Below are 8,783 nucleotides of genomic sequence, written 5' to 3' on the forward strand. Positions count from 1 at the left end.
GTCTTTAGGACAAAAGAGGACCACGATAACATGACATATGAAGAATATCTTTCTTTAAAAGATGGTATTATAGATAACCTTTATAGAAACAGTATATCTCATACCACTCGCCAAGATCGCAAACGACAATTAGCAGAAAAGAAAAGAAAAAGTAAAGAAAAATGAAGAAAAATGAAAAGGAGAAGAAAAATGAAAAGCAAACGCAGAATGCGAATGAAAAGAAAAGGACGGAAAACCAAAAAGACAAAACGAAGGAAGGTGAAAAGAAAAAGGAACAAAGTGAAGAAATGTAATGGTGTTGTTGAGTCATTACCGGATCATAATAATCTTATAGATCATCTACTGCTAACCGACTGCTGCGAATGTGTTGAACAAATACCAAAAGCAATGGCAGAGCTTTGCTTCAATATAATGAGAGAAAAAGCACAATACTGTGGAATTGCCCAAATTGGCGACAGTGCCAGAACATGCATTAAAAGACTGTTGAAGGATCTCTATTCTAGTATCGGTTGTCATTACATCGAAGGATATGCCAAAACGTGTGACGACATAGACAAAGCTTTTGAAGACAATTATATGGTACCTATCCTTACAGCTAAACAAATCCTACGCCAGGTATTCAACAGACCACAAGAAGCACAAGAAGCCCCAGAAAGGATTACATTCAGAGCTAATAACGGTGAAACCGAAGAAGAAGCAAAGCAGATTATAATCGTTGCGGGTGAAAGGATAGAGAATTTGCATGTGATGTTAATGCATTTATCTGATATAAAAAATGCATTTGTTTACTTCCAAGAGACCCCTAAACATCTACTTGGGCAATGTGAATTGAACGATAAACCGATCACTGTCAATGAAACACGGAGAGAAGCAGCAGTGCAAATCGTTAAGTCTATTACCTTGTATGCACTACGACATTAACTTGGTAAAATGTAATGTGTTTTTTATGAAAGTGTGTTGAATGTTGTGTTTTCAATTAAACAACCATTACAAAATGAAAATGTGTTTTATTTTTTTGCTCTCATATATAGTAATAGTATTGTAAACGAAACATTTATAATAAATCTTCGACAGGCTGCCACACAGCCTGCAGTCCGTCACCCCGACCCTCAGTATGTGCACTAAAGAATGGGCAAAGATTACGGCTTTTTCGGTTTTCTAACCACCATTAGGCGTCTAAAAAGAGTTGGTTTTACTGAGGCACCATATTGATTTTTGCTCCACCACAAATGGAGTCATTTTCCTGACCATAAGGACCTGAGATGTGCACAAACCTGGTGACCAAATACAAGAAGCATCTGACCTCTGTGCTGACCAACAAGGGTTTCTCCACCAAGTACTAAGACATGTTTTGCAAGGGGATCAAATACTTATTTCCCACAGTTTAATGCAAATCAATTTTTATCTTTTATATAATGTAAATTTCTGGATTTTCTTTTTGATATTCTTACTCTCATTGTTAAAATAAACCAGTAATTTATTTGTAAGTGGGCACACTTACAAAATCTGCAAGGGATCAAATACTTATTTCCTCCACTATATTTGACTCTTCACTTGCTGTAACAAATATGCATTTCCTCTCTGTGGGACGAATAAAGGTATTCTGATAATTCCTCATACATACTCCTCAGGAAAAAGTGCATAATAAATAAATCACTAAAAGTCAATATCACTCTGTTATTGCCACTTCTGTTAACAAGGTTACCATTGAATGTCTTAACTTTTAAAAAATGGTTTAAAGGAGTATGTATGAGGAGACGTTTTGGCCCAAGGAGCAAAATCAGCAGCAGTAGTATTGCAAGATTCGGGTGTCCAAAATGGTAGTGATGATGGTGGCAGTCCCGGAGTCTGTTCCTGGCTGCAACTCGCGGGGGGAGTCTTGGTTTTTCTCAGCTCCATGTCTAGTTTACAACGGTCGTCTTAGTGGGGTCCTTCGTTTTAGATGATTTGCTGAGTGGAGGGTGGGGTTTATTGCGTTGAATGGGGGGAGTCATTTTCAGTGAAACATTTGGCTGTTTTTTGAAACATTTGGCAGATTTATGTGTAATTCTCTCACAAAGGAAACAGTAAGTCTCTTACTTTTTTTTATATGTATGACAACTTACAACTGGTAGAAAATAAAATACTTTATCTGAATACATTTTCTTTAAAGGCACTTTTTGATTTTAACGCTATTTCAATGGAGATTTTGAGACTTTTTAGTGACACTCTGCAGATTTGTGTGTAATTCTTTCACAAAGGAAACAGTAAGTCTCTTACTTTTTTTATATGTATGACAACTTACAACTGGTAGAAAGCTAAGTACTTTTTCTGACCAGATTTTCTTTAAGACTGTGACTCTTAACACTGTTTCGATGAAACACAGCAGTCTTGATAACTTGACATGACTAACATTACTTTTCTAAATATATGTTTTTAGAAGCGTTACTTTGATTTCAAGGCTGTGATGGCAAGAGTTTAACAGTCAATGGCATCAAGATGGTGCTCAAGAAGGACATTGTCATCCACCTTATTGATCAAGTGCTCATGCCAGACTCAGGTTAGACTTGCACATTTTCCCCTTATTAATGATTACCCGATTTACTACATTAATACATATATTGTTTTTCTGTAATCCATATTTTTAATGGTGTTTAAATTCCCTTTGTGCCTCAAGCTAAACAGGTGATGGAACTGGTTGGAAGTTCCCAGTCAACCTTTGGAGACATGGTGTCTGAGCTAGGCCTTTCTGCTTCCATGCAATCTGCCGCTGAGTACACTTTGCTTGCCCCACTCAACATTGTCTTCAATGGTGAGTAACATACTGGTGATTCAATAAAGCACGCCCCTATTTAGTTGGTGGCTGAAGACAAAGCCTGGGTCCATTCTCTAGACTCTATTCTAGTCACATTCTGGAATAATTGGTGATATTTAGATTTGTTTTGTATTTACCCCTCATGTGCTGAGTCATTAGTCAATATGTGTAAATGTATGGAGCTTTAGGGATACTATACATTTATTGGCACACTGCAGAAGCTTTATGCCATGTAACAGCAAGTGTCCACTCCCCCCGAGAACATTCCTGGACTTCACCCAAAGGGAGTAGAGATGATTTGTTTTTGCATTAAGAACGACAGAGAAAATTTCTCTTTAAATGGTTTTAAATGGGTCCCAAAAAGTTTCCCAATGACCCGGAATAGTACTGCCAGAACGAACGATATCCAAAATGTCTAACTACTAATTATTGTCGTCTTTCTTGAAACTGACGTGCTGTCCGTTTTACAAAACAAGTTATGTTTTCTGCTTCTTCATCCTCTGAATTTTCCTCCCCCGTCCCTCTTCCTTTACCCCTCACAACAACAAATCAAGGTGGATCTGTGAAATGAAACACCTCTTCCCAAAGCGTGACTTCCCTATTGAGGGCAGTAGGGTCTAAATCGATTGACCAGATATACTAACATGCAGAACGTACGGTATGTTTTGAAAAAAGACTAACCATTTATCCAGTTCAAGCTGTCTTTAAGATGTGACACTGACTATTTCCCGTAAAATCGTGACAAACTATTACTTATTCTTAAATTTGATCTCTTGCTGCATGGTTGAAAATGATAGATGAAAAAATAACTTTTTTAAAAGAGTCAAGTTTTTCAAGATCAGATACAGGTCAAGAAAATGCATAGAGGAGGTATGGTGCTGGCTCATTAGCCCTCTCACTCTTCTTAGAATGATCCTGTGCAATTATAGTTCATAAAAGTAATTACACATTAGTTCACAAATCCATACAACTAAAAGAGAATATCCTTAGGTATCACTATTAAAACCTAAATAAGATCTTTTGAAAATAACCTCTTTGCAAAACAGATACTTCTTTAGCAGTTTCACAAAAAACTTGAAAAGAAACATCCTGAACGGGAGAGGGGTGAGGGGCGGGGGAAGTGTGTGTGTGTGTGTGTGTGTGTGTGTGTGTGTGTGTGTGTGTTGTGTGTGTGTTTGTGTGTGTGTGTGTGTGTGTTCCCCCTCCCCTCGCCCGCCATTTGACTGTAGAGGATGTCGGGGGTTTTATGATTTCTCTCACACGTCTCCTGGCTTGTCCAGACTGTTCACAAAACTTTTCACGGCACTCTTTAGAGCAGAGAGATAGAGAGGGTTAGAGAGATTGACATTACTTTTTTAAATATATGGTTGCTATATTTCATGTTATTTGCAAGTATTTGTAAGTTACAGTCAATACTGTATACAGGATTAGGGGCACAGGAAGTGGTTAGGTGGCGGGACATTGCTCTTTAGAGCAGAGAGAGGGTTAGAGAGATCGACATTACTTTTTTAAATATATGGTTGCTATATTTCATGTTATTTGCAAGTATTTGTAAGTTACAGTCAATACTGTATACAGGATTAGGGGCACAGGAAGTGGTTAGGTGGCGGGACATTGCTCTTTAGAGCAAAGAGAGGGTTAGAGAGATTGACATTACTTTTTTAAATATATGGTTGCTATATTTCATGTTATTTGCAAGTATTTGTAAGTTACAGTCAATACTGTATACAGGATTAGGGGCACAGGAAGTGGTTAGGTGGCGGGACATTGCTCTTTAGAGCAGAGAGAGGGTTAGATAGATTGACATTACTTTTTTAAATATATGGTTGCTATATTTCATGTTATTTGCAAGTATTTGTAAGTTACAGTCAATACTGTATACAGGATTAGGGGCACTGGAAGTGGTTAGGTGGCGGGACATTGCTCTTTAGAGCAGAGAGAGGGTTAGAGAGATTGACATTACTTTTTTAAATATATGGTTGCTATATTTCATGTTATTTGCAAGTATTTGTAAGTTACAGTCAATACTGTGTACAGGATTAGGGGCACAGGAAGTGGTTAGGTGGCGGGACATTGCTCTTTAGAGCAGAGAGAGGGTTAGAGAGATTGACATTACTTTTTTAAATATATGGTTGCTATATTTCATGTTATTTGCAAGTATTTGTAAGTTACAGTCAATACTGTATACAGGATTAGGGGCACAAGAAGTGGTTAGGTGGCGGGACATTGCTCTTTAGAGCAGAGAGAGGGTTAGATAGATTGACATTACTTTTTTAAATATATGGTTGCTATATTTCATGTTATTTGCAAGTATTTGTAAGTTACAGTCAATACTGTATACAGGATTAGGGGCACAGGAAGTGGTTAGGTGGCGGGACATTGCTCTTTAGAGCAGAGAGAGGGTTAGAGAGATTGACATTACTTTTTTAAATATATGGTTGCTATATTTCATGTTATTTGCAAGTATTTGTAAGTTACAGTCAATACTGTATACAGGATTAGGGGCACTGGAAGTGGTTAGGTGGCGGGACATTGCTCTTTAGAGCAGAGAGAGGGTTAGAGAGATTGACATTACTTTTTTAAATATATGGTTGCTATATTTCATGTTATTTGCAAGTATTTGTAAGTTACAGTCAATACTGTGTACAGGATTAGGGGCACAGGAAGTGGTTAGGTGGCGGGACATTGCTCTTTAGAGCAGAGAGAGGGTTAGAGAGATTGACATTACTTTTTTAAATATATGGTTGCTATATTTCATGTTATTTGCAAGTATTTGTAAGTTACAGTCAATACTGTATACAGGATTAGGGGCACAAGAAGTGGTTAGGTGGCGGGATTCATTTTAAAATTATTATTTTGTAAAACCGGTAGGGGCAGCATTTTATTTTTCTCATGGTTGCTAAATTTCATGTTATTTTATTTTGAAAACCGGAAGCGGGGGCGACCGGTAGGGGTGTCAGTACCAGATATGTTCGGCCTACCAAATATGTTCGGGTGTATTTCCGTCGCATCCGTCATCCGTCATATCCGTCATATACTCACCTCCCTCTGCTCCCAGCGCTATGCTGCCACACACCGGCCGTCTGCGGAACTGCAGCCGGAGGAACTCGGTACAGCTTGTTATGTGTGTGTACTTAATTATTTACAATTAAAAAATATATATATTCTGCGTTACTTTAGCCAACACTTTTATAATATATAAGCCTGATCATGTCGTTGAAAGCAAGTACAGATGTTCTCCCTTTTCCACAGTTCTGTGTGAACTTCATCTAAGGTAGATGCTTTGCTTCTGCACCAGTTTAGCAGAAGTCTGTTTTGTAAGACTGGTTTTGTTGCAGTCTGTTCATGCTATGTGTTTCTTGCGTAAGACTATATACACACGGAACACATGTATTACAGGGCTGTACCCAGTGTGCTTCATAAAACATTTTGAAGCTTATTTTTTTTAAATTAAGCCGTTTCCATGTTATAACAGCATCTCGTTAAATCAATATCGGAAACAATAATTGTCTTTTTGTGGTTATTTAAATGTAATTTATGGTGCTATTAGAGTGCTTATAGACTGACCCGTTAATACAGATGCCCCCCCCCCCCCCCCCCCCCCCCTTTGTGTGCGGTGAGCTGGAGAGAAGGCAGTCTATTTATTTTGGTGAAAAAAAAACCCCTAACATATATGGATTGAATCAGAATATTGTGTTGGATCAAAACATATTGTACATTTTGAGAATTCTTACATCTATTACAATACATTTTGAGCTTTGGACAATGTTTGGATCAAACGAGCCAGAAACAACCTTAAGCAGCCACCACTGGAATATTATTGCAGTAATATCATAATACTAGTAGCCTTATATTAGTGTAGCCTAATATTGATCGACAAATATTTAGAAATAAATCTGGTTCTGCCTGCCTGCCTCATCGCACTATGCCCTGCTGCATTACCATGTATAGTATTTACATTCATAATGATCCTTTTTTGTTGCAGAGCTTTAGAGGCTTTAAGAGACGAACTGTCAATGATGCCAACTTGGCGACCTACAAACTAGATATAGCAATCTTGGAGCTATTGCGGCTAGCTACTTTCATTGGAAAGAGTCTCTAATTTTTTGTATGTATATATTTCATATATCCATCCCAAGCTTACCTACCCAACTGAATGAATTCACACATTCAAGTAAATAGAAAGACAGCACAGCATTCAAGTGTTTATTGAGAATTTGAACTTCAACGTTAATGGAAAAAGCTCCAAACTTTTCTCTACAGCCCTTAGTATCAAGAAATCCTTCTAGTTCCTTTTACATGTGGATAGGAAAACAGCACAGATTGTTCAGAATATATGAGGAAGCCATCAGGGAAGCAGCATGACCCAAGGCAGGACTGCAGAGACAGGTTCAGCCACGACCCGAAGTCCACGACCCGAAGTCCACGACGGGCAGCGTCCGGGAAAACCAAACTTGAAGGTAAGATATCAAATGATGATCTTCATTAATTGCAGTGACAATTGAGTCTATTCTGACATTTGTTTGTGTGAGTTAATCTTTACCTATGATATCTGGTTGCAGAAGGGACTGCAATAGCCTGGATGTTGGTCATCAGAGTAGATGCCCTGCAATTCTCCTCTTTTACCTTTCCCAACATATCCTATGAATAGAAAAAGAAAATATTGTAATTGAATCACACTAGGACCACAACACACTAAATATGTAATGACACATAAACATTATTATCCAGAATAAGAAGTCTACCTGGTTTGCAGTTTTTGTAAGGCTCCAAGCATCCACGGCAGGTGTCAATGGTGTACATGACGTTGAAATCCTGCTTGTATGAAGCAGAGAACAAACTCCATGTAGCAACACCTGTGTAAAACAAGCATTTCAATAGAGCCATTAAAAATATGCATAGACACCACAGCTGTCGTATACTGCTGCACCTTCACTGAATCACTTACTCTCAAGCCAGCGAAAGTGGGCCCCTCTTCTGAAAGACACAGTGGACATTGTGTCTCTGAAGGTGGTACACACTAGAGTGAGTGATGAGTACGCTTTGTCACCTTCCTGGAGAACCACTTCCATCAGAAGGTCCGAGAGAAGACAGTTTGGCAGCTGTGAAGTATTGGTCAGACTAGATCAAACATATTTAACAACACATTGACTAGACTGTTGCCAGCACAATCGAAATACCAAGATTCTTTGGGCTTCAGGTAGCAAAAAGACACATTTTTAATATTAATGTTGAATATATCACACACATTTTTCTTATGTTTTGTTATTCTTCTCCTTGAGGTAAAAAACAGCTATCAATAAAGTTAAAAAAAGCAGTGAGACATAATAGTTGGAAATTCTGCCGTGATCACAGGTCGTTTTTTAAACAAAAAACAGTTACTGCTTCACTGAAAAGATATTACCTCCAATATGAAGCACATGTCGGACTTTTGAAACTGGACCTTTGAAGGAAAATATAAGGTGTGGGTCATGTGATTGTTTAATTACATGTGTATACAATTATCAATATGTATGCATGTGTTAAATAATCTGGATCTGTCCGTGGCTATAAAAATCACATAATATCAGGATGAAAATGTAAATCAGTGTCAAAGAAACTGTTGTCTATAAAGTAACATTTAAAATGTATGATTTACCCTTCAATCTGGTACCGTTCCATGAGCATAATGCACCACCATTTCCGGATCTGTGCTATGTCCCGCTAAAAGAAAATGTAACAATAATAAAGTTGAAAATGAATGGAACCTCATCATTTGTCTACTCAATGTTAGCCCCCTCTTCCCCCTGAAATACTAACTCAGAGGATAAATACTGACCTCGGTAAACCAAAGTAGAGCATCTGTGCTGAAGTTGAGTGCATACTGTGAAAGGATAAAGATCTGTTAAGTTATGAGTTTCAAAAACTAACAAAACCCCTTAAAAAAAAGTGTCAAGGGAGGAATTTACCATCAGTATGAAGACACCACAGTCATTGCCCGTGGTTTGGT

The 8,783-nt window shown here is 38.0% G+C and overlaps 1 long non-coding RNA gene across 1 annotated transcript; it reads right to left on the reverse strand.

Moving 5' to 3' along the window:
• Positions 1-6,986: 6,986 nt before the first annotated feature.
• On the reverse strand, positions 6,987-7,563 carry LOC117562633. Its single transcript, XR_004571601.1, has 3 exons — positions 7,540-7,563; positions 7,338-7,435; positions 6,987-7,247 (listed from the first exon to the last, which is right to left on the reverse strand). It is a non-coding gene; the product is annotated as an uncharacterized LOC117562633 (long non-coding RNA).
• Positions 7,564-8,783: the final 1,220 nt, after the last annotated feature.

This window comes from Gymnodraco acuticeps, unplaced genomic scaffold (assembly GCF_902827175.1).
Source record: "Gymnodraco acuticeps unplaced genomic scaffold, fGymAcu1.1, whole genome shotgun sequence".
Lineage (NCBI taxonomy): Eukaryota > Metazoa > Chordata > Actinopteri > Perciformes > Bathydraconidae > Gymnodraco > Gymnodraco acuticeps.